Raw genomic sequence first — 26,465 nt, 5'->3', positions numbered from 1 at the left:
TTTACAATACTTACAAAAGTTTTTATTCTTAAAGTGAAGTTGGAGGTACATGTTTCTTTCCTCTTGGGGACATTCTCAGCCTTGTAAAGAACAAAAGTTAAATATGAAAGATATTGTTTATTATGCTAATTTTACTATTTAACCTATGTTCTTTGCTAGGCTGAGGATGTCCCCAAGAGGGATGGAACATGTACAGTAGAACCCTGCTTAACCGAAATGCTCTGGCAAACTTCATACTTGCAAACAATTTTGTGTTAAAGCTTTATACATGGAACTACAACTTGATACCTTCAAATTACAATGTGCTAGGATATAATGAATATCCTGTTCATCTATATTAATTTTTTACTTTAGTGAAATGAAAATCATGTGTATCCAAAATTTAAGTTTGTGACATGTATTAATGAAATTTTGGAACTCCTTACCCTAATTACATTTCTAATAAGCATTCTCCTTTGAAATTTTGGAAACTACAAGAACTTATTCAACACACGGAATGTGACCACTTCTTGATGCTCTTCTTTTACATCAGATGAAAGCTCTGCAATTTCTAAATCATGTTTTTCTTACATTATACACGTTTTCGACGTCTTCGAGTTTTTCTTTTTTTCAAATCATTGGAGACTGAATTCTGTGACTCTTCTTTTATTACACCACACAGTATCTCTCCCATCTCTTGAGGTTGTTCTTTTACCACAGGATACACAGCCTCTTCCACCTCTTGAGGTTCTTCTTTTAACACACTACACACAGCTTCATCCATCTCTTGAGGCTCTTCTTTTATAAAACTACTCACAGCCTCATCCATCTCTTAGGGCTCTTCTTTTATAACACTACTCACAGCATCATCCATCTCTTGAGGCTCTTCTTTTATAACACTACTCACAGCCTCATCCATCTCTTGAGGCTCTTCTTTTATAACACTACATACAACCTCGTCCACCTCTTGAGGCTCTTCTTTTATCACACCACACAAAACCTCTTCCATCTCTTGAAGTTCATGTTTAATCACACCATACACAACCTGTTTTATTTCTTGAGGTTCCTCTTTTATACCACATGAAACTTGAAGCATTTCTGGAGATTTTTGCTTTGCGTTTTGAGAGGAACAGACTGCCTTAATTTTCTTTCGTTCAGGATTATATAAAGTTTGTGGTTCAATTTTCTTCTTAGATCTAGCATGAATTCTATCCTTGAATCTTTTGCGATGAAATGTTCCTGATAACAAAAAGTTTAGTCCATTGTGAAGGTTCCTTAGTATTTCGTTGAAACGTTCTTTATCAGTCTCAATATTTTCAATCTGCAAGGAATGAACTTCCTCACGGAGTCTTGATAGTGTTTCATTAAGGTTGCCTTTCATTGCATGTGCCTCCTGATCAACTGATGTTTCTAAGGCTTCTGCTGGGGTATGCCCCATTGAGAGAGATGGTACATTATAACTAACCTCTCCCTGTATGACAATATAATGTACATGCTTGCATAGATTACCCTTAATACTATCTGGACAGGTACATGAATAACAATGCAAACATATTTTACAAATATTGCAGATTACATTGCAACACATTACATTAGATTTCTTAGTTACCCCATATATGTTTGAACCACTTTTGATCCTCCAAATGTTTTCAGCAAGAAAATCTACTTCAAAATAACTTGAAATGGCTCTGTTATGCCGTTGAATTATTCCATGTTCTGCTTGATCAAATGATATTTCAAAGGCTTCCGTTGCGGTATGTTCCATCGAGGTGGATGATACATTATAACTAATCTCTCTCTGTATGACAACATAATGTACATGCTTGCATAGATTGCCGTTGATACTATCTGGACAGGTACAAGAATAATTATGCAAACATACTTTACAAATATTGCAGATTAAATTGCAACATATTACATCAGATTTCTTAGTTACCTCATATATGTTCAAACCACTTTTGATCCTCCAAGCGCTTTCAGCAAGAAGATCTACTTCAAAATGACTCAAGACAGCTTTGTTATGCCTTTGAAATATTCGGACCTCCATGTTTCTGTCATTCCTTGATACATTACCCCTCCGGTAAGCCATATAGGATTTTCTGTTTAATGGCAAGCTGTCAACACTTTGAGATTTCAACTTAAGTTTTGCAGAATAACATTCGTAATCCTGTAACAAATCAAGAAGGTGAATACATACCAAATGTCACTAGACTTCCATTGGCAGTTACATAGTTCTCAACACTATAAGAAAAATCACATACAAATAATTTTCAAAATCTGACCCAGGAGAGATTGACTGATTTATCTATCTATCTATCTATCTATCTATCTATCTATCTATCTGTCAGTCAGTCAGTCAGTCAATCAATCATAGCTAATCTAACAAGAGTTTAACGCAAATGCATTTTTATAGTAATTTAATTTCTTAAGATAACAAAACAGAAATGTCCAAAAAAATTCTCTTCTACAATAAACTACTGTTGATATAAGATAGTTTCTAATCAGTCAGATTATTCTAGAATTAAAACAGAAAATAACACTGCAATGTGTGTTTCATAATATATATTAGGTGATATCATGGCTGCAGGGTGTGCTGAGGCATTCTAATAAAATAAACATCTTGCAAGTGTTGTCGGTTTGTACAGTATGGCCTGTTTTGTATAGAGATGGAAAATAAAGCTTGCAATTTGCGTGAGTGTATTGGACACCTTACACACGGGTAGTGGGCAGTGTTATTACATCTCTCTGGAAGTGAAGAGAGATGAGGTGTGGGAAGTAGAAAATCAATGTTGACTTTTACCTTTGTCAAAATTCGCATTTCACATCAAACATGTTTGAACAATAAAAGTGTTCGTATATAGTTGTGGCAAAGAAGGAAATAAATAAAACCAAACCCCATGGCGCAAGAGCCCCTAAGGGCCATGACCTACCAAGCAACCGCTACTCAGCCCGAAGGCCTGAAGATTACAAGGTATCATGTGATCAGCAAGATAAATCATCTCGGCTGTTATTCTTGGCTTTCTAGACCGGGGCTGCTATCTCACCATCAGATAGCTCTTCAATTGTAATCACGTAGGCTGACTGGACCTTGAACCAGCCCCTAGATCCAGGTAAAAATCCCTGACCTGGCTGGTAATCACACCCGGGGCCTCTGGGTAAAAGGCAGGCACGCTACCCCTACAGACTGGGGCCAGAAATAAATAAATAGCTATATATGTTATGATGATAGGAAAGGAAGCTCGTGTATAATAACAAAGATAACTTAATATCAAAAGAACCATGATCTTCTACCTTGGAAATAATAACACCACATGAAATTCTTAGACAGGATTGCCAGGTTTTAGAGAAGAGAAATAGGAATTCATGTATCCAGATTGAACTTTTGGTACCATAATAAATCAGCAGCATATTTTACAAATATTGCAGATTACATTGCAACACATTACATTAGATTTCTTAGTTACCCCATATATGTTTGAACCACTTTTGATCCTCCAAATGTTTTCAGCAAGAAAATCTACTTCAAAATAACTTGAAATGGCTCTGTTATGCCGTTGAATTATTCCATGTTCTGCTTGATTAAATGATATTTCTAAGGCTTTCGTTGCGTTGCATTAACTATTTTTAGCTACCTTCTTGATTTCCATATTGAGACATAACACCATGTATGTGCATATTCTTACGCAACTTGCTAGCACAACAATTTGGCTTCTTTGATATGGTTACGTGGTCGTGCAACTGTCGGCCTTCTTGAAGCTGCTTTGGTATTTCCTGGAAAGAAATAGTGATTGAGTGAGTGAGTGAAGTTGGAGAGCTACCAGCCCGCCTCCAGCCATATAGTAGCCTTGTTTCTATTGTTTCCTTCGCCTGGTGTCTCTGTGAAGGTGAGACTAGAACACATATATTCTGGCTGTACCCCAAAAAATACAAGAACTTCAACACCAGGTATATAAAAACAGGCTCGCTTCAAAGAGTATTGTGTTGTCTTGTTGAGTAACATGTGTTGAACAGTCAGTCATGAGTCGTGAGCTGATAGTTCAGTGTGTGGAGTGGTCAAATGAATTGATTGTGCAAGTTATCAGTTTTGTCTAGAGTCGAGCCAACTGAACCATCGTCATGCATTATGACAGTCAATGGATATGCATTCAAACCTGGCTATATGGAACTGCTGTGTGAAATGACTGTAGTGCATACAAAGTGAAATGGAAGTTGAAACCTGTCAATCAAGATTACAGAAGGATTGTCCATTCCGGGTAGGGTAAAGACTCCCAATCGAAGACCTGTTGTGAGAACAAGAGACTTTTGTAAACAGCCAGCCATACTGTCATTCATTGTTAAGTATAATTTTATATGTGTTTGCTAATTGGATCATCCTACATTAAATTAGTTCATAAAAGTCTTTGTATAGTGAGCACACACAAATATAAATCTTTAAGTTTCATCTTGTGCTAATTTACTGCATACCAACTGAGACCAGAAGCTGCACAAAAACGGAGGCTCATTTAAATGTGGTCATGTAAATAACGATAATGATGATCATAATAGAGAAGATGAAAGAAGACCAGAAGAAGATGGAAGAGAGACAGAGAAAGATAGCAAAAAATAGCAAAAAGTGAAAGACAAACTTTAAGGGGTGGTGGTGGTGGTGATTATTGTTATAAGAGGAAGTACAACTAGGCAACCATTCTCTATATAACACTAATCAGAGAGAAAAATGGAAGGGATCTGACACTTCAAAAAATTGGCCAAAGAAAGACAAGGGCCACAAAGGGCGTGAAAATGAAAGACACCCTAGGCCTTGAGTGCTCTAATACTGTTGGGGTTAGATAAAAACAAGAGTTGACCAAGGGAGGTCAGATAGGACAGATGAAAGTGAGGAGCCTGGCACAAGTACATGGAAGCAATTCCAGGACTCAGCTCAGGGCCCCGTGGTCTCCAATCCACGCTCCCACGTTGAGAGCCCCCGGGCCCCCTTTTACTCGCCTCTTATGACATGCAAGGGATACCATGGGTATTGTTCTACCGCCCCCACCCACAGGGGGATAACGTACCTCAAGAATGAAAACCGCGTAACTGACATTTTTGGTGAAAATGACCTTTTGGAACTTTTGGCATTCATAATGAGTCCCTCATCTGTTTCAGCAGTGGAAATTTCTTAGTTACGCATTGTTGTAAAAAATTTGGAAGTGAAACAATACTGCGTAAGTACAGCGACTCCTATATTTTTGAAATACCGCGTAACTGCATTGTCTCGTTTGATGGGGTTTTGTGAATCAAGAGGATTTCCCTCGCATTTTTATAACTCCCACCGATTCATGCATAGTGAATTGAAAGTAGCACAGTATTGTTGCCGACAGCCAACTCCGTGACTGTCAATCAGTAGCCCAGGTCGTCTCGAGTTCCCTACAATGCTTGTGTTGAAGTAATAATACTTTTGAATAATTGTGGTGGTTATTATCCAGAAAAGTCAGAATTAAAGCCACTGATATACATGGCCTCAGAAGTAGAAGAGGAAAATTAGTTCAGCTCTCAGTCATGAGACGTGTTTTGGTGACAAGGAAATACTACTTGAGAACTCCGACGATGTTGAGGATAATATGTTCTCGGAACAAGAAATAATAGCACAGCTTGGATTTTCGTTTGCAAATGCTTCAATTCCCAAAAGATATGCAAAATGAAGTACCGGTAAGTTTGTTTTCTGCACGTTAAATATTACATAATGTAGTTTCAAAAGATTTAATTTATTAGTAGGTCTGTTCTTTATGTAAATTAATCGCTTCATGTTGTATTATAACGAAGACTAAATATTTTTGTTAACATTCCAGATCCCACTACCCTGCAGTTACTTACCCCTGAAGCTTTAGATGCAAATTCCGAATCATTTGATCAACGTAAGTCAGTATTTATTATTTCATAGACTCTAAATTAAATTTACAATCGTATGTCAAAAACCGTTCTAATTTCCTTACATTTGGCTTTATATCTTATTTTGGTAGGTATTGGTGATGGAAGCTATGAGAATGGCGCTCCAAAATTCCAGCCAAATGAGAAATCCTCACCTAGATCTTTAAGTACCTCTACAATGAAAGTATGCACGTTGCATTGCACATCATCTAACTGAATGTTATTACTTCAAATATTACTTCCAAATTTTATAGACTGTACATTGTTTTGCTTTTGAGATCCACCTATCCTTCCTCCTGCCAACAAAGAATCCAAAGAAAATGATTCTGATTACACCCCTGAAACATCGGCTGCGCTATTCAGTGCACCAGAAGGCGGAGAAGAAATTTATGATCCAGATGAAGAATTTGTTGTGAATTTAAGTGAATCAAGCAAAAGGAAGAAGAAAAGTATGAAAGATGCATGGAAATAACACCTAAATAAAAAACTACAAATGGAAGACAAACCATACCTAGGTTACAGAAGGACAAAAGAAGGGAAAGTCATACAAGATGTCAAGAGAAACAAAAGTAGGGACCTACTTGCACCTCAAATATGTGTGAAAAGTCCAAATGAAGGGAGTGCAACAACATTAAAGATGAAGAAGAAAAGGAGATATTTAATGAATTTTGGGAGACCATGTCTTGGGATCAGCGTAAACTGTACATTACTGGGCTCGTGGATTTCATCCCCAGAAAATGACCATGTGCAGGGGAATCAAGACGCAGTGGTACATTGGTCTATTACATTCGCATCAACCACAAGAAGAAACAAGTTTGCAAAAAAAAAAAAAAAAAAAAAAAGTTTTTGAACACATTCAGAATTAATGAGTGGACTGTTTGGTACTGGAAATGTGTCAAGTTTCGGAGTGTGGAACCATTCCTCGTGCTGAGAAAAGCCATCCATTAGGCAATTGTAGCAAGAAGAGTGGAGTACATGAATTTTTGGAAAAAATGCAGAAATTTACTACTCCATTCGTCCCGGATAAAAACCTTATGACCCTGCTGTTACGGATCTTAGAGAGTTATTTGCTGTTACGGATCTTAGAGAGTTATTCAATACGATCCGACACGGGTTATTTTCTACAAATTGGATTTTGAGGATGACTTTGATGAGATGCCAAGTAGACCAGTAAGTGAACAAGAGCTTCCAAAACTTTACCAAGAGTGCTTAAAGATCAAGAATACAAAATGGGATCATCTTCAGCAACTCAAAAGTGTAATTCCTAAAGACTGCCACTCTTATTATGACAACATTCCACACTCGAAAGAATGAAGACAAGGTATTAATTGTGTTTAATGATCATAGTTGATGAATCATTTAAGTGGCCCAATTTGGGTACTATAAAAATCAAGGATGTTGGACTATTGTATTTTAAGGTTATATTTTAAATTTAATGGTAAAAATTGGAACAAAAATCATTAAAACAATTAGGTTTCCTCAATTTTATCATAGAATCCAATACTGCATAACTCACTGTTTTCAAAAACTTTAACTGAACCAATACCGTGTAGGCTAACTGACGCTACAGATTAACAAAATAAAAAAATAATTTAATAGCACTGAGTATCCAGTGACACGTTTATATCACAATATCAAAAAATAACTATTACTTCCTATTACTGTATTTTGAAAATAAACTCTTTTTGTCTCTCCTGTAAACTTTGAGTTTTGTCAGTTACGCAATATTAATTCTTAAGGGACGATAAACTTTAAGAAAAAATTAACACAGTACAACATGAGGTTGATAAGATATTAGACCAAAAATTTAACACTATTTGCCAAGATCTGCAGAAAGAAATTGCCCAGCTACATGGTAATGCATGAGATGAGAAGTATGCGGATATCCCAACATCTGCAGTACTGAGTTCAACCAAAGTGAAGCCATCAACGCTCGATGGGAAGGTGCTACGGAGTACATTCCTGTGGCAGTTAAGAGATGGCCTGTTCTGCCAACTATTGGAGTGAAAGGGACAAAGCTACATCCCTCATCATGGCTCTAAGGAGACATCCTTAATGGCCTACAGGTGATACCAGGAAGCATTCAGGGCAACTACACTGTGCTTCTAGTCCAAATGGACGCCCGATATGGAGACCACCACCTCCAACAGGACTATAAGACACAGCTTCCATCCAGGAGTCAGAGAAGTATGGAAAAGCTCCAAGAGTTTGAGATGATTCCTCGAACAGATGTGACGGTAAACTTTCACAAATGGACTAGGCGACCCAGATACCTAACAGGCCCTTTGCCTCACCTGCCACCAGACTCCTGGAAATGATCTCGGCCACGTGTTGGAGTTTGAGACCGCAAAGCAAGCATCAAGAGTATAGACTTGGTGCGTTGCCTAGAACTAGAAGAAAATCTGCGGCCGCAGGAAGGTTCTACGAAGCCAAGCGGAACCCAGTGAATGAATCAATGGAACGATACTTCAGCCAGCAGATGTCCTGAGGATCTACCACCTGCTCGAATTGTGGTAATAGTGGCCACATACTGGGACTGTGAGAACCTTTGAAGATAAGAGCCTTCAGCTGACATCAGGATGATTGAGAAACACTAATCAGAGACATGACAATTAGCCAGCCATATGAGACAAAGGTTTGCTCAGGAAAGTCATCAAGCTCCAGTAGTCCAGGCCCATGTAATGAGACTAAAATCTGATGGAAGAAACCTGATGGTAGACAGGATAGTTATAGTTCAAGTCTCCTGCAAAGTACAGAGAAAAGTTTATTAAGTCACTATATATATATATATATATATTTTTTTTACAAGTTGCTTTTTATGTCGCACCAACACAGATAGATCTTATGACGACAATGAGATAGGAAAGGGCTAGGAGTGGGAAGGAAGCGGCCGTGGCCTTAATTAAGGTACAGCCCCAGTATTTGTCTGGTCTGAAAATGGGAAACCACAGAAAACCATCTTCAGGGCAGCAGATAGTGGGGTTCAAACCCACTATCTCCCGAATACTGGACACTGGCCACACTTCAGCGAATGCAGCTATCAAGCTCGGTGAGTCACAGTTTTAGATGATTCACTTGTACTTTTGATATTTCAGCAATTAAGGGAAGTTTTAATTTCTCTTAAAGAGTAGGTTGAAAAAGAATAATCTAAGGATCATGTATTTAGTTTGAAATTCATTTCTATTGTTTCAATTTATGTTATAATTCTTAGGATACATCTAAATACAGTTTAAAATTGTAGTGTAGTTAATTTATTAGATAGCATTGTGCTTGCTATACCGACATTTCAACTTAACGGCAGTTCTTTGCTCTATTTAGAGAATAGTAGTGTGTTGTTATTTGAGTCATCAATCCATAGACTGGTTTGATGCAGAACTCTATCCTATCCAGTGCTAATCTTTTCATTTCTATGTATACTGCATCCTACATCTGCTCTAATCTGCTTGTCATATTCATACCTTGATCTACCCCTAACGTTCTTACCGCTTACACTTCCTTCAAAAACCAAATGAACAAGTCCTGGGTGTATTAAGATGTGTCCTATCAATCTCTCTCTTCTTCTCATCAAATTTAGCCAAATCAACCTCCTCTTACCAATTTGATTCAGTAACTCTTCATTTATGATTCGATCTAACCATCTCACCTATCACGCTATCATTTCTGCTTGAAAGACTGTAGTGTGTCTGCCCAGGATCATCTGGATTCTCTCAGGTCTTCCCCCGTTGATCCCTCCTCCTGTGCCATCCCCAGTCTTTGAGCCATCAGTCTACCACACTATATCTTCTTTTCCAGTATTCCATGGACGTTCTACACTGACTTTTCATACAATTGCATTAAAAGAGAAGCAATCAGAAAAATAAAGATCATTGCAAACCAAATCTGTAATCTTAAAAAATTCACCCAAGAGTAATCAACAGATCCAACACAAACCTTTTCAAATACGGAAGCAAATTTGCTAGAAAAAGGTTTCAAGCTTAACCACTCAGAACATCACATGGAAAACAACATAAAACAACTAATCACAGACATACAGCTTCATCCATCAAGTTTAGTTCCTAACACAGCCTTTATCTCCTTATTCTGGGTACCCACCTGCCATTGTTCCCATCTGTTTGTACTAGCAATCGTTCTTGCTACTTTCATGACTGATACTTCTAACTTAGGAATAAGATATCCTGAATCCACCCAGCGTTCGCTCCTGTAAAGGAAAGTTGGTCTGAAAACAGACAGATGTAAAGATAGTTTCTTCTGGGAGCTGACTTCCTTCTTACAGAAGACTGTTCATCACAACTGCAAGCTCACTGCATTATCTTTACTACACCTTGATTCAATCTCACTTACTATAATACCATCCTGGGATAATACACAACCTAAATACTTGAAATTATCTACCTGTTCCAGCTTTGTATCACCAATCTGACATTCAATTCTGTTGAATTCCTTACCTATTGACATCAATTTAGTCTTCGAAAGGCTAATATTCATACCATACTCATTGCACCTATTTTCAAGTTCCAAGATATTAGACTGCAGGCTTTCGGCACAATCTGCCATTAAGACCAAGTCATCAGCATAGGCCAGACTGCTTACTCCACTTCCACCTAACTGAATTCCTCCCTGCTACTTTATACCTTTCAGCAGATGATCCATGTAAACTATGAACAGCAAAGGTGAACGATTACAGCCTTTTATAATCCCTGTAAGTACCCTGAACCAAGAACTCATTCTACCATCAATTCTCACAAAGTCCAATTGTCAACATAAATGCGTTTGATCGATTTTAATAATCTACCGTTAATTCCATAGTCCCCCAGTATGGCGAACATCTTTTCCCTTGGTACCCTGTCATATGCTTTCTCTAGATCTACAAATTATAAACACAGCTGTCTATTCCTCTCGTAGCATTTTTCAATTACCTGGCACATACTGAATATCTGAATGTTTCAGTGTGGTCTGAAACAACACTGGTTTTCATCCAACTTCTTCTCAACCACTGATCGCACCTTACCAACACTCCATGCTAATCTTCTTACTCTATGAAATCATTTCATCCCTGCCTTCCCACTATACTTCACCATTTCAGTTCTAATTTCATCTATCCCTCCTGTTTTATGACAATGGAGTTTATTTACCATCCTTTTAACTTCCTCAAGCATAATTTCACCAACATTATTTTCCTCCTCCCCATGAGTTTGGCTGTTCGCAACCACCACCAGGAAGATTTCATTTTATGTTTAGAAGATGTTCAAAATATTTCCTCCAACTCTCCAGTGATTCCATGGGATCTATTATGAGTTCATCTGAATTACACAAAACATTGTTCATTTCTTTTTCCCTTCTTTATTACTGTCCAGGAAGGTTTCCCTGCTGCTTGACCTAGCCTTTCCAGGTTATTACCAAAATCTTCCCATGACTTCTTTTTGGATTCAACAACTATTTGTTTTGCACTGTTTCAAACTCATAACGAGTTAGCTGGAAAATTTATAATGTCCAATAACGGACCATTTATATTGGTATTATAAATTTACTCATTCGGAACAAATATTTCAGATTCCCTACCGGAATCAACATCTATATCCTCGCTCTGTTTCTTTCATCTACATACAATTCCCTGTCTGCGTTGGCCCTAGTTTGGGGCCATTTCTGATAAGCCTTCTTTTTACGTTTACAAGCTGCTCTCACTTCATCATCCCACCGAGATGTTTGCTTTTCCCCATCTCTACACAACAGTTGTTCATAGTCATTCCCTTGATCCATTCTCTTTCTATATCCTGAACCTACTTACTGTCTACAGTTTGAAACTCTCACTAATCATATCCATGTACTTTTGTCTAATTTCCTCATCCTGGAGATTTTCTACCCTTAATTCATTTGCAGACAGATTTCACTTTCTCTATCCTAGGCTTAGAGATACTTCATTCACTACAGATCAGGTAGTGGTCTGTATCATCGAAAAATCCCCAGAAAACTCGTACATTCCTAACAGACTTCCCGAATTCGAAGTCGGTTAAGATATAGTCTATTATGGATCTGGTACCCCTTGCCTCCCATGTGTAGCGGTGAATAGCCTTATGCTTGAAGAATGTATTCGTAACTGCTAAACCCACACTAGCACAGAAGTCCAGCAAACGCTTTCCATTTACCATTAGCTTCCATATCTTCCTCACATTTACCAATCACCCTTCCGTATCCTTCAGTTCTATTTCTAACTCTTGCATTGAAATTGCCCATTAGCACTAGCCTATCCTTGCTGTTGATCCTGACTATGTTGTCACTTAATGCTTCATAAAACTTGTCAACTTCATCCTCATCTGCACCCTCACATGGTGAATACACTGAGACAATTCTCGTCCTAATTCCTCCAACTGCCAAATCTACCCACATCATTCGCTCATTTACGTGCCTACCCTACCCCATACTCTGCCCTTCCCTTTCTAACACCCATCAAGTACACTTTATAATCTCCTATCTCGTCCTCGTTATCTCCCCTAACCCGAATATCACTTACTCCTAGCATATCGAGATGCATTATCTTTGCTGACTCAGCCAGTTCTACTTTCCTTCTTCCATAAGCCCCATGAATATTGATAGCTCCCCATCAAATTCCATTTTGTTCACCATGTTGTTTCCAAGGATTCCCTCGCCAGTCAAATGGGAGTGGGACTCCGTTACTCCCATAGGTCCGAGGCTTGCTTCAAAAGTATAAAAAAATTAAAATGAAAGAGAACATAACCATCACAAAAGCAGATAAGGGCAACACAACAGTCATATGCTATTGAGAAAAGATGAGTACTTAGCAAAAACAAAAAAAGACACCAGACCTTATTCTCACAAATCAGGGAAATATAATTAAAATTCCCAAATTCCCCATACCACCAGCTCTCCCCAAAATACACAGACTCATGTCCCTTCAGACCAACAGTAAATTTCAAAAATGCAACAAGTTACAATGTAAGCAAACTACTCAATCAAATGTTAAAATAAAAATATTCAATCAAAGAAAACCAGTCAATTTAAACCACCCTAGAACTAATTGAAGAAATAAATAAGCTAAACATAACAGAGAACACAAGAATTATATTCTTTGACACTATATCTACACTAACATACCAATAGAAGATTCAATTAAAGTTTAAGAAAATATATAAAGGATAATAATTCATTACAAGAAACAAATGAAATAATTAACCTCAATTAATCAATCAATCAATCACTGATCTTCATTTAGGACTGCCGTCCAGGTGACAGATTCCCTATCATGTGTTTACCTAGCCTTTCCTTACATGATTTCAAAGAACTTGAAAATTTATTGAACATTACCCTTGATAAATTATTCCATTCCTTAATTCCTCTTCTTATAAACTAGCAAATGTACCTGTGCGTCACTACAGTCTTCTACACTGTATACGGATATCAGAGTAAATTACTGTACACGCAGTGAATAAGATTGTTTAAATTGCATGTGTCTTAGTGTTATACGAGAGATAGCATGGGGAGGTTCCCATACGTCGTTTCCACCGTAAAGTGCGAGGCGTGGAGTTGTGATAACGTCATGCTCACTTGTCTACAGTCATTTGCAATCGAGTTGGGAAGTTTTACTTATAATAGCAGGCCACCATGCCTACTGCACGGTCACAATCGATTTGGGGACTTTTCGTTACAATGGTGGGCCTCCTTTCTTACTTCCAGACACACAACAGTTGAGGAGTTTTTATAATAATGACAGGCACCTTCCGTGTTGCCTGTCAAAATTGAGTTGTGCTGTTATCATTAAAATGATAGGCCCCTTTTCCTAATGCCAGTCACACTTGAGTTGGTGAGATTCGTTTATAACAGCAGGCCACTTTGCCTAGTGCCAGTCACATTTTAGATGGGTAAATTTGTTTTAATAGTGGGCACCCTTGCCTGCTGCCAGACTCATTTGGGTAGGGGAGTTTTGAACAAAACTGCATGCTCCCTTCCCTTCTGCCAGTCAAATCAAGAAGGGAATTATTCATTACAATGGTAGGCCCTCCTTACTAGGGAATCAGTTACACAGGAGTAGGACCCCTTTCCTACTGCCAGTCAAAGTCGATGTAGGAAGTATTGATTACAATAGCAGACGCCCTCCTATGACACTTACTATTGATCTGTAAAGCATTTGTAGCAATCAAGAAAGGGGATATCTGCCATTATATTGAATGGTAGAACAACCGAGGGAAGATGAGGAACTGTTGCTGAGAAGTGTGGAAGTAGGAGGAAGGGAAAAGGTAGGAAACGGAAATGTGGAGTAGTGAATAGGGAAAGACAGGTGGAACAGGGTCAGGGGAGGGAGAAAAGGGAGAAGGAAGTAGCTGCTGCAGCTGTCAGGAAAGAGGGCTGACCAGGAGGGGAGGGGATCAAATGAGGTGGGTAGTGTTGAGGCTCTGGTCATGGGGAATTCAATTGTTAGACTTGTGGGGAAAGTGTGTGGAGGAAAGGGAACCAGGGTAGAGTGTTATCCATGAATTAGGTTGAGGCAGATGTTGAGGAAAGTAGAAGAGAAGAAGGAGGGGAAGGAGAAGGTGGTAGTGTTTCACATTAGTACTAACAACGTAAGACAAGCAGGTATAAGTACCAACATAGCTGGGGATGTATGGGATCTGGTAAATGCAGCACGGGTGAAGTTTAAGGAAGCAGAGATTGTTATCAGTGGAACACTGTGTAGGAGGGATACTGACTGGAAGGTGATTGGGGATTTAAATGAGACTATGGAGTAGATATGTGGAAAACAGAGTGAGATATCTAGATTCTAATGGGTGGGTAGGAGACAGAGATCTGAGGTCAGATGGCCTTCGCTTAAACCGCAGTGGTACATATAAGTTAGGAAATTTGTTTAGAAGGGTTATAGGGAGGTATATTCAGGGAAAGGGGGTGGCCTAGGGAGCAGTGACCAGGGAACGGGGAACTGGAAGTCAAGTAGGGATGACATAAAAATGTTAGTGCTTAACTCTAGAAGTATTGTAAAGAAAGGAATAGAATTAAGTAATTGAATAGATATATACTTACCAGATAAACATCACCCGGGCAACTGGAGTGGGTCATTGAGGATGAGGATGATACCAGATATTGTAATAGGGGTTGAATCTTGGCAGAGAAAGGATATAATGGATGCAGAAATTATTCTCATGGAACTGGAGTCTGTATCATAGAGATAGGATAGGAATGGTAGGAGGGGGATTATTCATTCTGGTGAAAGAAGAATTTGTAAGATATGAAAAAGTTAAAGATGACAAACATGAAATTCTAGGTGTAAGGCTCATCTCTAAATAGGCAACTTAATGTCTTTGGAGTGTACAGACTGGGAAAGGGTAGCGCTGACGCTGATTCAGAATTATTTTATAAGATAATCAGCTATGTGGGAAACAAGATGGAAAGGAACGTGATTGTAGTGGGTGATCTCAATTTACCAAATGTCAATTGGGAAGGTAATATGACGACAGGAAGCATGACCAACAAATGGCAAATAAGTTAATATAGGAAGGGCATCTAATTCAGAAAGTGATGGAACCAACTAGAGGGAAGAATATTCTGGATGTGGTGCTGGTAAAACCAGATGAGCTCTATACAGAAATTGAAGTAATAGACGGTATTAGTGATCACGAAGCTGTTTTTGTCGTAGTTAAAAATAAATGTGAAAGAAAGGAAGGTATTAAAATTAAGACTATTAGACAGTAGGCCTACCATATGGCTGATAAAACAGGGTTGACGGAGCTTTTAAAAAATAACTATGATCGGTGGAAAACGGTAAATAAAAAGTAAACAGACACTGGGATGGGTTTAAAGCAATTGTCGAGGAATGTGAAAATAGGTTTGTACCTTTAAAGGTGGCAAGGAATGGTAAAGATCCACTATATTATAACAGAGAATAAAGAGACTAAGAAGGAGGTGCAGGTTGGAAAGAAATAGAGAAATGGCTGTGGAAGTAAGGAGAAATTGAAGGAACTTACTGGGAAACTGAATCTAGCAAAGAAGTCAGCCAAGGATAACATGATGGCAAGCATAATAGGTGGTCATACAAATTTTAATGAAAAATGGAAGAGTATGTATAGATACTTTAAGGCAGAAATAGGTTCCACGAAGGACATTCCAGGAAATCATTAATGATCAAGGGGAGTGTGTATGCAAGTATCTTCAAAAGGCAGAAGTATTCAGTCAGCAGTATGTAAAGATTGTTGGTTATGAGGATAATGTCCAAATAAAGGAGGTGACCAATACTAAAGAAGTATTAAAATTTACCTATGACAACAATGACATTTACAGTAAGATTCAAAAGTTGAGAACTAGAAAAGCAGCTGGAATTAATAAGGTTTCGGGGGATATACTAAATACAATGGGTGGGATATAGTACCATATCTGAAGTACTTATTTGATTATTGTTTGCATGAAGGAGCTATTGCAAGAGACAATTCTCATGGTTGGTCCGTATTGAAGCATCCCAGCAGACATTTATATGGACTCTATTGAACATACGAACATTTTACCGCAAATAAAAGGCATATGTTTGTGGCTCAGATTCGTGGAAGACACTTTCATATTTATCGACAAGGACATCACCAGTAGTGATAAGATTTTAGATCATTTAAATAAAATTGACCCTAAAGTTAAATTTACCAAAGATAAGGTGGAAAATTCCCTAAACTTTCTAGACATAACGGTCACACGGTCTCATAATGCATTCGATTTTAGTATCTTTAGAAAACCTACACACTCCCCCACGACAATTAAGAATACCTCCTTACACCCTAAGGCCCAAAAACAAGCCTAATTCTATAGCTTGATTTATAGAGCTCTGAAAATTCCTCTTTCTTCTAATAACTTAAAAAAGGCCGAATTGAATTAAGAAATCTTACCAAAATTAACGATTTCAAAATTGACATGGTCAATCGTCTAATCAACAAAGTAAAAACTAAACTGTCCACGAACCTAATCCCAGACAAGCCTAAAAAAACCAAATTTGCTATGTTTACATTTAATAACCCCACCATCCACCAGGTTACTAATACCCTAAAGAAGCACAATACTAATATAGCTTTCAAGATGGTCAACACCAATCAAAACATATTGCTTAACCACATCAAGGTCAATTACAATAGCATTTACTCAAGATCAGGTGTGTATAGATTAACATGTTCACAGTGTGGATTTTCTTATGTTGGACAGACTGGGAGGAGCTTTTCTGCGAGATACATGGATCACTACAACGCCTTTAAACACAACAAGTACTCGGCCATGAGCCAGCACATGACTGAGACAGGACACCATTTTACAACTATAGAGAAGGATCTTACTATTATTAAATGTATCAGTATAGGAAAGTTAATGAACAAAATTGAAAATTTACACATCATTTTGGACCAAACCTATAATAACAATCATAATTTAAATGAGGTCACAGAAAATAAAAATCCTTTATATGAATTAACACCCAAATTAATACACATCGTGAATTCACACCAGAATAAAATCCCGCACCTATTTAAACCCCTCACCCAAATGTTTCATCCACCAAACCAAACTTCAGGTCTACCCACACTATCCCTGTTAACGCCCCTCTAGTAACAACACAGGCACGTAAAGATCAACATAACCCCTCCCCCCGCGCTCTTCACGCCCCCTCCTTTACCGCACAAGTATAACGCCAGGAGTAGAAATGTTAGTCAGGCAGGAGAAGCCGGAACAGTCAGTTCTACTTAGCACTACCTTGCCAAGTAAGTTCTCAATTGACATATCAACTACTGAAGTTTCTTATCATTACGCGTGCTTCAAAATACTAATTTTAACTTCTCTTTTAATTAATTACAGACAATATCCCTCCCAAAGTATTAATCAATTCTACATCCCTCCCAAAGTATTAATCAATTCTACAAGTAAGAATATTCACACACGACTGTTCGTAACATCAAGGACACAATTCAACAATTATGCACAAGCCTGAACTTGGAATTATGACACTGCTTTACACGACAAAAAACATACGATCATTTTTCAAAAGTTACAGCATTTTAATCACAACACTCAACTTACCTAAACTATTCTCAATCTCTAGCTGTTGTTCATAACAATTGGACAATGTTTTTGTATCAAGTTCAGATACAGAATTCTTGGGATTATTATACCCAAAGAATATTACAATCTTTACCAAGACTGTTACTACCCCAAGACCTGCAAAGTCATGGTCTTCGTTAAAAAATATTTTTTTTGTTTTCATTTACAATCTTTTAAATTTATTTCCCATGAGTTCAGACACTATTTATTCTCAATAATCTTAGTTTGTAATAGGCTTGTTTCTATATCATAACTGTAGTCAGTGTATTCTTTGTATATTTATTCTCAATATTCTTAGTTTGCATTAGGCATTTAATGATTCTGTCTTTTGACCTTAAGGTTACCTACAGGCTGATGATGCCCTTAACAAGGGGCGTAACATGTTCCTAAGAAGTGTACATAATATTATGTAAATTTCACCCACGTAGCACGTGGCTTGTAGTGAATAGGTGGTACATAGAATAAATTATTTTGTGATAGTTTGCTTATATGAAGGAGCTATACCAAATGAATGGAGAGTTGCTATAGTAGACCCTGTGTATAAAGGAAAGGGTGATACAACATAACGCTGAAAATTACAGGCCGGTCAGTTTGACATGCATTGCATGTATGCTTTGGGAAAGCATTCTTTCTGATTATATTAGACATGTTTGAAAACTTAATAATTGGTTTGATAGAAGGCATTTTGGGTTTAGGAAAGGTTATTCCACTAAAGCTCAACTTGTAGGATTCCAGCAAGATATAGCAGATATCCTTGATTCAGGAGGTCAATTGGACTGTATTGCGATTGACTTATCTAAGGCATTTGATAGGGTAGATCATGGGGGACTACTGGCAAAAATGAGTGCAATTGGACTAGAAAAAAGAGTGAATGATGGGTGGCTATATTTCTAGAAAACAGAACTCAGAGAATTAGAGTAGGCGAAGCTTTATATGTTCCGTGGTACATGGTGTAGGTTACTGTAGTCACGTCCTAGTTCGTAAACCATGGGCAACGCCTGAGTGGCCTAGTAAGTGGTCCTGAGAGTCGGGATACCAGTTGCAGTTGTTTGGTGTTACTCCTAGCCTCTTGAGAACTACTTGTCCTGTTTGCACAATTACGCAGTAGAAAGGAAAATATACCAACGAGCCATTATGGAACGTTCGAGAACATTTTAAATCCAATATCACATCAGAAAGTGTTTCACCAACAAGTTTGTTCACGAACAATTTTACCCCATTGATAATATAAATTAATACCAATACATTTTATAAATGTTACTCCAGCAATGAGAACAAGTCTATCGACCATAATGACGATTATCAACTGCAGAAAATATTCAATACAGTTATGAAGTTTTAATGACAATTATACAAGTTAAGCAACAGGAATCAACTCAACTAGCCAGATCTCAAAAGTTTTATTTTATTCTTATTTTTTAAACAATTTTAAAAGATGTTCACCAGATGAGTTTCGGCAATAAAATGTTAGACTGAAGAAGATTTTAGACAAAAAGTGTTAGTTTAAGACCTAGTTTTATTGTTGTGGGACCTTTAAAATGTTATAAGATTATCAATTAGTTTTATAGGAACAATCTTGAACCAAAAGAATTATTTTATGATCTTATACAATCTTAGATTAATGATAGTTTGGCTGAAGATGCTCTCGAGAAGGAGCGAAACATGTACCATATAAACACCATAATAAATATGTAAGTTTGTACTATATTTTTATTGTATTGAAAAGTTGGCAATTGACAAAACTAAAGGAATTGTATCACAAATAGATCTTCAGTACAGACAAAGAAAATGAAGTTTATAACCTGCAATACTGGATACTGGCTGCACTTAAGCGACTGCAGCTATCGAGCTCGGTACGTGATATTCGGGTAAGGGGAAATAACGAGGAAGAGGTAGGAGATTATAAAGTGTACTTGACGGGTGCTACAAAGGGAAGGGCAGAGTATGGGGTAAGGTCGTTTATCAGGAATACCATTGCACGCAACATACCATAGTTTCTGTTAGGCATGTAAATGAGCGAATGATGTGGGTAGATTTGGCAGTTGGAGGAATTAGGACGAGAATTGTCTCAGTGTATTCACCATGTGAGGGTGCAGATGAGGATGAAGTTGACAAGTTTTATGAAGCATTGAGTGACAACATAGTCAGGGTCTACAGCAAGGATAGGATAGTGCTAATGGGCAATTTCAATGCAAGAGTTAGAAATAGAACTGAAGGATACGAAAGTGTGATTGGTAAATGTGGGGAAGTTATGGAAGCTAATGGGAATGGGAAGCGTTCGCTGGACTTCTGTGCTAGTATGGGTTTAATAATAATAATAATAATAATAATAATAATAATAATAATAATAATAATAATAATAATAATAATGTTATTTGCTTTACGTCCCACTAACTACTTTTTAAGGTCTTCGGAGACGCCGAGGTGCCAGAATTTAGTCCCGCAGGAGTTCTTTTATGTGCCAGTAAATCTACCGACATGTAAACCCAGTGTAATGTGAGTTGCTCTGCTCTCAAATAAATGTATTTTTCAAGAAAGTAAGGGGGCAAATTGTAACATATACAAAGGGCACTAGGAAAGTTTTGCAATGTGAGTGAATGCTTTAGACTTTTTCAAAATAATTTCCACCACACTCAGTACACTTCTCCACACGTCGAAACCAGTCACTGAACCAACTCTGCCACTTTTCTACGGTTACATTTTCACACTCTTGATCCCATGCTGCCAGAAGCTCCTCGTCAGATGCAAAACGCTGCCCTTTCAGCTTCAGTTTCACTTCTCGGAAGAGTGCGGTCACATTTGGCAAGATCAGGACTGTATGGAGGGTAATCAAACACAGTCAACCCTGATCTGGAAAGAAAATCCATTGTTACATTAACACGATGTGCTGGAGCATTGTTGTGATGCAAGAGCCAAGTGCTGAGCCGTGATCTTGGACGCTACTTGAGAGCCTGGATGACCTGAGGCAGACAAGTCTCACTGTACCACTTCACAGTAACTGTCCTTTGTGTTTCTAGCACAACTCAAGTCAGGATGTCCCGTTTAGTGAAAAATACTGTAATCATACTTTTCTTCAATGACCTTGACTTTCGCACAGTCACAGGAGTACCCTCATCTTCAAACAGCCACACCTTGTTCTGGGATTTTGTTGGGACATCGTAATAATAAAGCCAAGTTTCGTCACTTGTAACGATGCTATTGACATTACGCAAAGTCCCATTTTCAAACTGTTTTAAGCATTTTTCGGCACCATTTCACTCGATGTGCCTTTTGTTCCTCTGAAAGGGATGGAGATGGTCGTGAAGAACTGAATTAATAGCTGGTACAGGGATGTGGAGGGTCTCTTCTACCTGCCGATATGTCAACCGCCTCTCTTGCTGCAACATTTTTCTCAAAGCTTCAATGTTTTCCTCAGTCACTGATTCAGACGGTCGCCCAGAACGAGGATCGTCTTCAACCCCAAAATTTCCCCTCTGGAACTCTTCGTACCAGTGGAAAATTGTTGTCCGATGTGGACAGTCTTTCCCCAGCACAGGAGTCATTTCCTCTAGGCACTGGTCAACAGTTAATCCACGAGCAAAATTGTAGCAGATAATTGCGCGATATTCACCTTTAGACCACACTGACATCTTAACTTGCTTTCCATCCCATTGCTTAGTAACAACTGGTATGAAGGTCGCGCCTTGCTGTCTTCTAGACCAGTTTCCACCTCTTACCATAACAGGGGCGTCCAGCCAACCGTTTTTGCGTATTAAAAAACTTTCCTAGTGCCCTTTGTATAATGTTACATAGGTATTACACAACAACTTGTTACTTAAACATTTCTTTTATATACTGTTTGTATACTATGTATAATTAAATTGTAGGAAGATTCAATATTGTAATTAGATTAAGATTTAGGATTATATTTATATCTATTTAAATACTGTTAAGCTATAATTGAGTTATTGGAACCTACTTGTGTAATCTAGATAATTTACTATTCAGTCATTAAAGCAGGAAGTAAGACACAGGAAATGCTTGAGGAAATCAAATCCAGTAATACTGGAAATGTTTTAGAGACGAGGATTTTAGCTGGATGTTTTAAATATTGGCAGTTCAAATATTTTAAGTGGAAGTAACTGCTACTGACCAGTACTGCAGGAAGTCTAGTAGCAGGACATAGTTTTGAGTTATAAGTCAATATACAGACATGTGCACAGGAAGTGGCAGGTATTCTGATTCAGATTGTGTGACTGTTATGTTACCAGCTTCTCTGGTTTGTTCGCTATCCACTTCTAAAAACTGTTTGAAATCCTTCACTGATTCAGCTATGAGTCAGATCTACTGTATGGACTCCTCTGCAATTTCTAGGTCAAAATCAAACATATATTGCTTCTCCAGTGTAAACGTATTATCACTACAAGGAAGTTGAATAACCAAGCCAGCAACTGAACCAAGGCAATATGACTGGTAACGTGAATAGAGACTGCATCTCGGAAGAACTAAATCAGGATCATATTTTCTGTTTTTGTTTTGCTAGTGGTTTAACATCGCACTAACATATCAAATGTTTTCGGTGATGCAAGGATGGGAAAGGGATAGGATTAGGAAGGTAGTGGCTGTGTCCTTACTTAAGGTACAGCCCAGCATTTACCTAGTGTGAAAATGGGAAACCATGGAAAACCATTTTCCAGGCTGCCTATGGTAGGATTCAAATCGACCATCTCCCATATTTAAGCTCACAGCTTCGTGACCCTAATCTCACAACCACTCGCTCAATGATCAATAGAAAATTATGGTGGGGATTGTAAGTAGAAAGAAAACGATATAAAAGGAAACTGTAATTGCAATATTATTTTGATTGTTAAAAACACTTAATTGCTTCCTTTCATTTTTATATAAATTCTATTAATGAATCTAACGCGTAAATAATTTCAAAGTAGCTTGAGTTTATGCTCCTACCCAGTTTTAATCATTTCCAGGGAGTTGTATGCAAGGCCTATGTAGCAGAATACCAGACTTACAGCATTTGTCTGTGACCTAAGAGAAGTAATTTCATGTTTCTACTGTTCTTATTTATTAAATATCTGAATTCTTTGGTGACCTCTGGAGCCCACTTATCAGCATTTTTGGAAATAATGATTATTATTATTATTATTATCATCATTACTATTAGGCCAAATAGAGTTAAGTATTTAAATTATTACACTTATCGTTCAACAGTGGGGAAAGGATGATTATAACAATTATCATCCAACAATGAGAAGAGTCTCTTGAATAGTCACAACTGATGCCCAAACGTGGAGCTAATTTAAATAATATTTCGCCGATACATCACTTCTCTTATTCGCATGAGGTTCAACCACGGCAGTTTTGCAAATCATCTCTATCGGATAGGAGTCCTAAACTCGCCCTACTGTTCCTGTGACCGCCAAGCAATCGCTGACCTCAACCACATCTTCTTCTCGTGCCATCTTTATAATGTACAGCAGGAAAAATTTATAACAACTTTACTTTCATTGAACTTCCAACTACCACTCAACATCCAGTGCATTTTATCATCCCAACAACCAGAAGCGTATAATGCAATCGCCTTATTCTTAAAAGACACCGATTTAAGATTATAAAGTTTGATGTGATACTACTTCAGAAAAACTACGTAAACATACTACAGTTGCAGTGTCCCAATTTGTTCTTTTTTTTTTTTTTTTTCTCTTCGTATGTGTGTGCGCGCATTCTGTACGGGCTCGGAACGTAATACCATTATAATACTATGGAAGATTCATAGGTGTATGTATTCTAAGTGTATATTTAATGTATATGCTTTGTTATCTAATGTATATCTAGCTGGCTGTTTGGTCTGGCACCTAAAGCCAATAAATTAATTTAAAAAAAAAAATTTAAATAATATTAAAATTTGGTATTTTCAATTAGTCTCATGTATTGTAAGTATCTACCAGATCCATGAAAACTTCAGGTTGATTGTGACCAAGAAAGCATTCTGTTAGGTCTCAGCTTGGGGGCTGGTTGGATCCTGAAAAAAGCACCACCACAGGTTATGCGGTTACAGGGAAACAGCAAAAAACGAAGGTGGTGCCAAAATGAGATATAGCCTACTAGGCAAGATGAGGAGCAACATGAGGATATGAGAAATTTTCACCTTCTCAAATGTGAGAATCCACCTGCTGCTACTTCTTGATGGATGCAGTGTTTCTGCATCTGTCTCTTGGCACAGAACCAAGAAAATGTAGTTTCCACCAGTTTCAGTCTCACTGAAGTCTGTAACAGTATGGAACCTGCTGAGTAAAAATATCTTGGTTTTATGAATGTTGTGACTCATAGGGCCAATCATGCTGCAATAGCACACACTGTCCTCGTGCCTTCTATGCTACATTATAGTGCCACAAATGGTTTCTGCGGTTTCCTTATAGCTGCACAGCATTTGGCGATTCTTTGTGAGGATGCAAGTTGTGTGAAAAAATCATAATCATAAATCCATATAATTGATAGCTGGTTTCTGTTGGGGATTTTCCAGCATCCCACATGTGTATTAAGAGAGAAGATACCCCTTTTAATTCTAAGCTTGACCCCAACTTGGCAGGTTTGATGCTGGCTCAGTCCAGTGGTATTCAACACTCCAGTGGTCACGCGGATCACAATAGTGATCCAGCTGTTTAGTTTTTTGTGCTTCTGTTTTCTGGTATGACTGTTGACCTCGAGCATCTGTGTACCTTCCTCGCGCCCCATCCACTCTCTGATTACGCAGTAGTCTGCTTACCTTGACTGATGGTTGTTGCGTTATAAAGCAATTTATTCTTGTGGATCACAACTGTGATCCATGCGACCACTAGCGTGACTTATTTTGACTTTGTTTGTTTTCTTATTACGGTGTCTAATCTCAGTTCATGTGCATATATCTACTCCGTTTTATGAGTTTATATTAATTTTTGAAATATGACCACAATGTCCGGTAATTTTTCAGAGATTGTTTATAAATGTATGCATAATTATATTACATTTTACAGAAAATAAAGTTCTTTTCACAATTCATAATCATATTCATTGAATAAACAGCATATATTACAAAGAAAGTACGGATCACAATTGTGGTTCGAACGACCACTGGAGTGTTAAAGGTGCTCAAATACGTCAGCCTCATGTCGGTAGATTTACTGGCACATAAAAGAACTCCTGCGGGACTAAATTCCGACACCTCGGCGTCTCCGAAAACCGTAAAAGTAGTTAGTGGGATGTAAAGCGAATATTATTATTATTAGTTCTAAGCTTAAAATATTGCAATAAGAACGACTCGTTCATAAGTTACATGAGCGTCTATATTGATTGAATACTCCGTTATTCTTATTTTTATTTACAAGTTCAGTTAAATGTATATACATACTTAGTAGCATTCAAGAAATGGCATGCGATACGATAGTGTAATTGCCCGATTACAATAATGAAACTATTAAAATATATCTACTGTACTACATACTGACAGGCAAACATAGAATGGAAAGTGATGACTAATTGAAATATTTTTAAAGTACCAGTAGTTACCAAATAGCAGAGATGTTTCAGCAAACTAATCATAAACCCAATGCCATGCGAGGACAAACTGCCTCAATCCCCGAACAGTCTTCAAGGGTTTCAAATAAAACCTTGTGATCAACCTCCAACTTCCTGCAAGCATTTCAGCATTGTGCAAGCATGGTTAGATTGAGTTCGCGGTCAAATTTAACTTCAAGCGTTGATGCCAAATCTGCTTGATATTTATATTGCTTTCACTTCATCAATATCATTGAAGTTTAAAATTCCATAAAAATGCGATAAGCTAACAGTAATAAGATACACAACAGCTACATTTTTATTAATTATTAATACGGTATTGTAATAATAATAATAATAATAATAATAATAATAATAATAATAATAATAATAATAATAATAATAATAATAATAATAATAATAATTGCATGAATTATTCAGGATGCGGAGAAGATAAGTGACACGATTCGAAAAGAAGGATTGCCTTTTATAGCGAGAGCCCTGCACAGATGCGGATATCCGCGAAGTTAGTGTCTTGGCGGATACAAACTGTATAGCAGTGCGGATAATTTGCTGATAGCATATAAATAATGATATTTATTGATTTTCACCCAGGTATACTACGGTTTTTGTTTGCTGTTAGGCGATCCTTGACATTGGTGTGGGAGAATAGTGATATATAAAGAGCCTTGAGACCATAAAGCAGTAAATTTGACCTAAGCCTAACTGGCTCCTGCCCACAATTCATGGAAGGAAGGAACTAAGATCAATATGTCGGCAGTTGTCGCAAGAGATAATTCCTAATAAACCTGTGACTGCAGAGGTTCTGATGCCAGGTGTCAGGCCTATTGTATTATGTTAACAGACCTATCCATTTCAATACCTTGGGTGTATATAATATATAATTTCCATTTATTTTGGAAATACCTCCTGTATTTACAGGCTGCCGCTAAGAACAAGGTAAAACACATCAAATTTTCTGTACATAT

At 37.7% G+C, this 26,465-nt stretch overlaps 1 long non-coding RNA gene across 1 annotated transcript; it reads right to left on the bottom strand.

The window, feature by feature from the left end:
- Nucleotides 1–187: 187 nt before the first annotated feature.
- Nucleotides 188–25,624, bottom strand: LOC136878046 (uncharacterized). Its single transcript, XR_011018624.1, has 3 exons — nucleotides 25,489–25,624; nucleotides 3,612–3,750; nucleotides 188–2,146 (listed from the first exon to the last, which is right to left on the bottom strand). It is a non-coding gene; the product is annotated as an uncharacterized lncRNA (long non-coding RNA).
- Nucleotides 25,625–26,465: the final 841 nt, after the last annotated feature.

This window comes from Anabrus simplex, chromosome 1 (assembly GCF_040414725.1).
Source record: "Anabrus simplex isolate iqAnaSimp1 chromosome 1, ASM4041472v1, whole genome shotgun sequence".
Lineage (NCBI taxonomy): Eukaryota > Metazoa > Arthropoda > Insecta > Orthoptera > Tettigoniidae > Anabrus > Anabrus simplex.
Note: the sequence above shows the minus strand (reverse complement) of the source record. Positions and strands in the feature narration are given on the sequence as shown.